The sequence below is a fragment of the Cibotium barometz genome, chromosome 8 (assembly GCF_041138505.1).
Source record: "Cibotium barometz isolate CiBa-2024 chromosome 8, ASM4113850v1, whole genome shotgun sequence".
Taxonomy (NCBI): domain Eukaryota; kingdom Viridiplantae; phylum Streptophyta; class Polypodiopsida; order Cyatheales; family Cibotiaceae; genus Cibotium; species Cibotium barometz.
Window position 1 is genome coordinate 1299130 of NC_141053.1, and position 8371 is coordinate 1307500.

The window sequence follows — 8371 nt, forward strand, 5'->3', positions numbered from 1 at the left end:
AAGCCTTGTATGGCTTGAAGTAGGCACCCAGAGCATGGTCAAACAAGATCAGGGAGTATCTTGTTACCATTGGATTCCAGATATCCAATGTAGATTTTTCACTATATGTGAAAAAGACAGATAGAGGGATCATGCTATTAGTCATCTATGTGGATGACTTGATTATCACTGGTGATAGTGATGCATACATACATAATGTTAGGATGCTTTTGAAGCAAAAGTTTGAGATGAAGGATTTGGGTGAGCTGTGGTATTTCTTGGGCATAGAGGTGGTGAGATCACCTCATGGCATTTAGCTATTACAGAGGCAGTATGGCTTGGATATGTTGTCCAAGTATGGTATGACAAGCTGTAAGCCTATTTCAGTGTAGAACACAAAGCTTTCCATAGATACATGTGAGCTTTTGGAAGATCCCACTACATACAAGAGCATAATGGGTAGTTTGATCTACATAACCATTACAAGGCGAGACTTGAGCTATGTTGTTGAACTTGTGAGTCAATTTATGCAGGCCCCTAGGAAACCACACTTGGTGGATGCAGCTAGATGGATCCTCAGGTACATAAAGTCCACAGTTGATTATGGACTTTAGGTGTTGTCCGTGTACGTGCTAGACTTTGAGGGGACCAATGAGAAAGTGGATTGGGCGTGTGTGGAAGATGTGTAAGTGATAAGTATGGATGTGGATGTATGTGGAAGAATATATGTGGATGTGAATGTGATGAATATGAACGAGAATAGATGCGATGAGATGTGATGTAAATTGGATATGAATGAATGTGATAGCCTGTGAATGAATGATAAGGGATGTGGATGAATGTGATAGCCTGTGAATCGGGATGTGAATGAATGATAAGGGATGTGAATGAATGTGATGGCATGTGAATCGAGATAAGAATGAATGGTATGGGATGTGAATGGATGTGATGTCATTGGGATGTGAATGAATAATATGGGATGTGAATGGATGTGAATCGGGATAGATGTGAATGAATGTGATGTGGTCTGAATGAGATGTGTTGTGAATGAATGTGGTGGTCTGAATGAGATGTGATGTGAGTGAATGTGATGTGGTTTGAATGAGATGTGATGTGAGTGAATGTGATGTGGTTTGAATGGATGAGATGTGAATGAATGTGATGTGATGAGATGTGCATATGGGTAAATGCGAGAGGATGAGATCTGATGAGGATATTTGAGGGAAGAAGTGATGAGATGAAAAATGATGTGATTGGATGAGAATGGGAATTTATATGAAATGAATGTGGATTAAGTAATGTTGATTAATGTGGAAAGATGAGAGTTCGTTATAGAAATTGTATTTATGACCTGTTTTTAAATGACTATTTTATGTCAAGAATGCTAGGGAAGCATTTTGATCGTCTTGTGAATGAGGTCATGGAGACCTAGTTGATAAAGTTGCAATAGCTGAGGGAGAGTCAATGGAGGACGTCTCGCGTAGCAAGGTCGGCCGAGGTCTTGACCAGCCTTGGTTCGATTTAAATGGTGAGCTTCCGGTACGGTGGATGAGGGACCAAGGAAGCGGCCTATGAGTGAAGCGCTAGGTGACCTGCGAAGGATCTTAGAGGGTGCTGACTATACGGTGCTCGGGCTCTGGGGGTCGCCAAAGATACCCACAAGTACGTCGGGGAAGATATTGAATAAGGAGTAAGAGTTGTTTTCTGAATTCGAGCATGGATCTGGTTGATTGACCTTGTTGGTCCTCAACGGATGAGTCCATGGCTCTTTTATATGGATCCATTGATTGATCTTGCTGATCTTCAATGGAGATTTCATTTTGATATGTGAATATATTATCGGTTACTATGAGCTAGGAACTGAAAAGGCCCTTGAGTGGTCAAGTGGGAGCGTTCTAGTTGCCAATGATGCCATAGATACATCGATGAAGGAATGATTGGAAATAAGGATTCAATCGGAGATTTTGAGGATTATGATCAATGACACAATGGTTTCATTAAATGAAACCATTGTGTTCTTAAATATAGATAATGCTGAGGATTATGATCAATGACACAATTGTTCTTAAATATAGATAATGCTGAGAAAAAGGCAATTTTGTATTGGGGTGTGTAAGTGGTGTGACTAGTTTTAAGTTTGCATGAATATCCGGCTAGGGGGCCTGGGAACACTTTTCCCTGGTACCCGGGACAAAACCTAACCAAATTTTTAATTGGATCCCATCACTACAGTGGTTGGTGGGTGGTTGGCTAACCCAAGGGGCTGGATGGGGTTAGGCTGGACCGATGGATCCCTAAAATGAGACTAAATTTCTGTTGGTACGATAGATGAAGTAAATCCCGGATAAAAATTGTTCTATCAAAAAGAATCAACGGCTGTCAATGAGGAAAAAAGCGTTGGTCTCTATGATCCAAGTGCAATCTTTCCTTTGATCTGACTATGGGACTTACGGGTTTGGTCAGATCAGTTTAGTTAATTAAGGTTTTTGACTACCAAAGAGAAAAGTTATCCTGGTGGAATCGCCCGTGCTTTCCGGGCAAGGGAAGTTTTTTCGGGTTCAGCTTTGGAAGAACCAATGGATTAGTCTCTTGTCCAGATATCCGTGGGCGAGGCCCCAAGTGTGGGACCCTGGCCCGCGCAGGAAGTGCTACTTCCGCTGCTAGCACCCCTAAATTTGTTACGCGGTGGGGACAGGGATCTCACAACTTCCATGCCCATAGTCACTGACACCTTGCAACCCATGTGTGAACGATGTGGCATTGAACACATGTTCCTCAGTTTCACAGTTTAGACCATTTCATGGGTTTAGGCCATCATTTCACGGGCTAACCTTTCACAACCTAAAAACCTGCACTTTCACGGAGATACCATTTCACGAAAAAATCAATTCACGGGTTTAGGCCATTTCATGGAAACACCTTTCTCACGGCTTAAAAATCTGCACTTTCACGATATTTACCCACCTCACGGGTTTTGGACCCTGTCGTCTCACGGTACTATCACGATGTGCACCTTCTCAATTTAGATTTTGACCTCCTTAATTGCTCACACCACTAACACACTTCCCATCAAATTTAACCTCGACACTTTCCAAAAAAGAAGAAGAAGAAGAAGAAGAGAAAATAACAAGGCATGGCACATGCCCTCACCAGTCAATGGATTGACCTTCTTCTCAATGTTACAGATGTCGACCTTAGCTACCTCTGACTCTAGAGACTCTGGTAGTGACACAAGCTAGTGCAAGGAGATCCCCAGTTAGCAACAGAAAGAAAAGACCCACACAGGGCCCGAAACTGAGCTATTTGGGTCAGTATGTCCAGGCGTTCCATGGCGCAATCATCAACAAAGAACTCCACACTACGCATGGAAAGGTAGCTTTGCAATACCATAGTTCTGAGCGCTTACAAATTTTGGATGATGTTGAAGTCAAGGAAAAACTAGAGAAAGTGGGCCTAGGGCGGATGGCACAATGTCTCCCCCCGAACCATTGATACAGAACTGTGTGCAGAATACATCAAGACATATGACAAGGCCACGAAGAGGGGAAAGGTAACTAAAGCGGATGGCACCACACAGAGTAGGTTTTGATCACGGAAGAATTGATACGAGAGGCTCTACAATTACCACCACCAATTAAAATACACACATAATTACGAAAAGATGTCCCTAGATGTAATGTTGAAGAAGAGTTTTTACAACTCCAATGGAGCCGAGTATGACAACATCAAGGATGAAGCCACAGAAAAGGCCTGCAGAGCAATGTCTCTCATTATGGAAGTAAAGCCAGTAGACAGTTACAACAACAAGGTGTCCCTAAATAGGATAGCCAAAGTACATGAGGAAAAAGAAGATGATCGGGCTTATTACATCCACAAAGAAATGGAAAATTATCTAAAGGCACACCAGTCAAAGATCTGCAACCCTTATTTGATGACATAGGTGCTGAATCACATAGCTCAAAGGCCTCTTTCAGATCTGGAACCAGAAGAAAGGATGCAGCTGGCAGTACAAACAGAACCGCCACCACTTACTGCTGAAGAAATGTAGGAAGGACAAGCCATACTGATGGAAACAAAAGAAATCATGAAGAAGATCAAGAAAGGGAGAAAAAAGAAGACTAAGAAGAAGATGAGAGGCATTATACTGGACATTGCTAAGGAGACACAAAGGATCAAGGCCAAGCTAGCCCAGAAAATAGTGTCATACCAAGAAGTACTGGGGCAACAGGAAGTAGCAAGTCTTAGCTTGACAGCACCTCCAGAGAGGATGGAAGCACATCATCTAACTCCCCCTCAAAGTTCGGCACAACTAATTTTCAAAAATCTTTCCCCCCTTAAAAATTCGTCAGATACACCTGATTCTGCTAAGCTACAGAAGGAGTCTCAACAGGAAGCATTGCAAAAAAAAACAGAGCCCCAAGGACACGAAGAATCCACATCACTCCTAGTAGGACCTCCCAAAGAGTCACGGGATACAGGGAAATGACAAAGGGCTGAAGAGACACCAAATCCCAATAAAAGGCAACGCCTGGAGGATGCAGAGAAGATACCAGAGACATATTTCCTCCATAATATATATTATGATAGATTCTTTCAAGAGACTATGAAAGGACTAGAAGGACTCTTGCACTTGCCACACTCTGGGATTGGAAGGGGACGCAACAACAAGTGCTTCCCTTTGGGAACAAGAGCAACATGTATGGCGATGCCATCTTCTTACGATCCATATACTTCATGATCGAAATGCAATGCTACGGAAGCAGGTCCAAGAGGCTACCACTCAAGTTCAAACACTTCAAGAGCATCTAATAATAACATAAGCAACAAACAGGGATGTCATCCCTAAGAAGCTTAAAAGCTGCCGAGGAGCAGGAAGCCAGATACCAAACACTCGAAATAACAATCTTGTTCTGATTCAAACTTTAGTGCAAAAAATCAAGAAAAATACAGATTTGAAAGCACAATTGGAACAAGCCAAGAAGCAAATTCAAAGGGAAGTCACACATAACAAGGAACAAACGGCTATCCAGGCTCAATAGCTACAGGAGCTACAACACATCTCCCACGCCAAGGAAGAAGAACTACAAAGATGACTAAATTCACTATCCTCAACTCTAAAAGAAGTGGAACAAAGAGAGCTCCAAGTCCAACAAGAAAGAGAACAATGCAACAGAGCAAACATAGAAAAAATAAGAGCCCTCAATGAGACCATGAGCACCAATAAGTCTGAAATGCAGAAAATGATGGCTACACACCAAGAAGCAATGATGCAAATAACATAGCAACTCCAAGCAAGTCAAGACTTGGCCACAAAAAGACTTCACAAGATTATAGAGACTCAGGGAATGGAGGGTATAGCTAAACGAGCACATGAGAGGCAGCAACAAGGCGTTTTGAAGAGCGGGATGCCACAAGGATGGTAAGAGAAACAACTATTTCCGATCTTCTCACCACCAAAAGGACTCGCGCGCATACAAGAGTTTGAGCGTTAGCTGGCCATCCAGGAATGCAGCCAACGACAAGAACCAACCGACGAGATGTGACCACTCCTTGAGCGAGCCTCGGAGATAGGTTCGTTTTGCTAGTAACTCCCCGGGCCCCTCCTCAAACTCTGACTCTCTTTTTGTCTACACGAACCCTCTCTTTACTTAAATATGATATCAATCTGTCTAATGACCTGAGCCTAGGAGAACTAACACTTATTAAACAAAATACAGAACGTGATGCTGATCCTACCGTCATCATGGGAATTTTTTGGGGGGACTTAGTACTGAACGATCCTAAAGATATTTTCTTCTATCGTTTGCACCCCATTGTGCTCAACCTTCATAGTTGGTGTCAGGTGCTACAAAACTTCAAAATCCTAGACAACAGCATGCATCGATAAATTAGACGTGTTTGTTCCAAATGATATTCCTGAAACACCGGCCAACTACGAGGTTGTAGCTCGCAGTTTTATCAATGGATCATAAGCCATGGGTGGTTAGAAGGTATATAATACTCACCGACATTTAAATATGTGTGAGTCCACATTATATCATCCTTTTGGTATTCTCAAACTATATCAAAATATCCACAAACATCGAAGCCATGTTAACCACCGTACTTTATAATTGTGATAAAACACATATTGAGTATCCTAACATATCTTCGGAGGATATCACTGAGCGACAAGAATTTATGAAGCTCCACAAACCCCCTAGTTTAGGAGAGGGTCAAGAAGAAGCATCAAGTTCATCACTTAATCCTACTTACCATGTATATTCAAATGTCCAAGTAAATTACTTAATCTATATCCAAGTGCTCCGCCTACCTCTACTGACAACAAATCTCAGGCCAACTGTATATTTTCTAGACTTCTTTCTCAACCCTTAGAATTTCCCACTAACACTCTCACCCCCGAGGAGTTTTTGGCACCCCCATGGCCAACTCAAGAGGTTAGTCATACTCTACCACAAGATACACTTGAGCCATTTACTGATGATTCTATTCTTGAGTCCTTGTCTGCTGCTGTGCAAAGTACAAAGGTTTAATAAGAGTCGAGAATCCTCTACTTAAGCCAAAGCTCATATTCAAGGTGTTAATGCAAATAACACCCTTTGAACCAACTCGGCGAATTCTATCGGAAGCCTATTCAGATGTCACATGAACAAAATAGCCATATGTACCATAGCCTCTCCGAGCACCAAAACTAGAATTAGAAGAGCTATTTCCTTTGGCTGGAGAGGGCACGTTATGGTCCAAAGTAGCATGACATACAAAGATGGCAAACCCACACTTGGCAGATCTACTAGAAATTAGAATTGTTACATTTATGATCAGTTACTGCTTCCGCGCGGGTGGAGAAAGGCTAATCCAGTCCACACAAGAGGGGGTTGTACAATGATTTTCACAGATGATGCCAACCCCAAACTGGAAGATTTTGGTATACAACCGGATTGGAGGAAAGAGTACCTTACAATTCCAGAATATAGCCATCAATATATGTGTGCACCACCAACACAGAGAGTGGACCCTTTGTAGATGCCACTGAAGAGAAGGTGGACACCATTGAAGTTTTAAGAGACAAAGCAAAGAGATTCACATATCTATTACAACTTCCCTATATTCTTGCCAGCAACATTTACAGATATAGGAGAGTAAAGAAAGCAAATGCTCAGTTGGATACATGCATGGCGCCATATTCCGGACTTGGTAATTGTGTCTAGTGTGTTTGATTCCTGAAACTGATTGTGATCCTCGTAGATCAGCCCAAAGAAAGATATGATAGATATGGTGCACTGTGATCAACCAATTCGACATGAATCAAGGACCTAGTGAATAGAGGCATGATGTTATATTATCATCGCCTAAGATGTCTACCAACATACATGCGTGTCAGATTTGAGGATATGGTTGACACTGGGTTCTTGAGATCACACACTGCATTCAGAAGATCAGAAGAACCCTTAAAAAGCGTCACGCTAGAACTTCTATTGTCACATGAGTTCGACGACCAGGTCTTTCGACCTTGGTAACAGGTTCTGAGGAAAGAACCTACATCAGGTATAGGGAGGGATGTTAATCCCATTTTGGATTAACAAATATTCTCCTCCACTTGAGGACTAAGTGTCATGCAAAGGCACTATAAAAGTTGTACATTATGAGATATTGGCCACCCAAGGCCTTAGTTAAGTAAGTTTTGGGCGCCCAAGTGTGAATAAGGGCCAATTGTATATAAGGCATTTTCTCATAATGAATGGACACAATTCCCCTTTGTGCTATGAGAGTTCTTGCTTTTGTCTTGAGAGAGAGATTGAGAGAGAGCATTCTAGCACATGTGCCTTCTTTATACTTGTATGTTGTATGCTTATATGGAGGAGTGAGAGAGAGTGATTGCCTTGTGTGGTGGTGTGAGTGACTCTACGGCGGTGACAGCGTGGAGGTGGAGCTTGGAGGATTGGAGCTTCTCAAGTGAGCTTGGAGACCTCAAGGGACATAAGTTTGAATCATTGGTAAGTGCCCTATGATAATTGTGTTCTATTGCTCTTTCCAAATGTGAATGCATTGAATTCCTTCTTGGAGGTGTGGTAGCCCATAACAACCAAGTAGGACCCATGCTCAATGCTTACCTCGACACGTGCAGGGGGAGCCCCTAGCATGCGACCACTAGGGTAAACGGACCAGGGGACTCTAGATCAAAAGTTGTCAGAGACGCTCCTCAGATGCAGAATAGACTGCTAAAAAAATGGCATGAGATGATCTCAATCATGCAGCAAGAGACTAGCTACAAATTTGTCCTCAAATGTAGGGCTAAAGCCACGAGCCCACATCTCCATGAAAATCCATCTCATACTTTGGGACTAGGGGTCTCCCAAAATTGGGGTGCGAGTGAAGATCCTAGCCAGGAGGA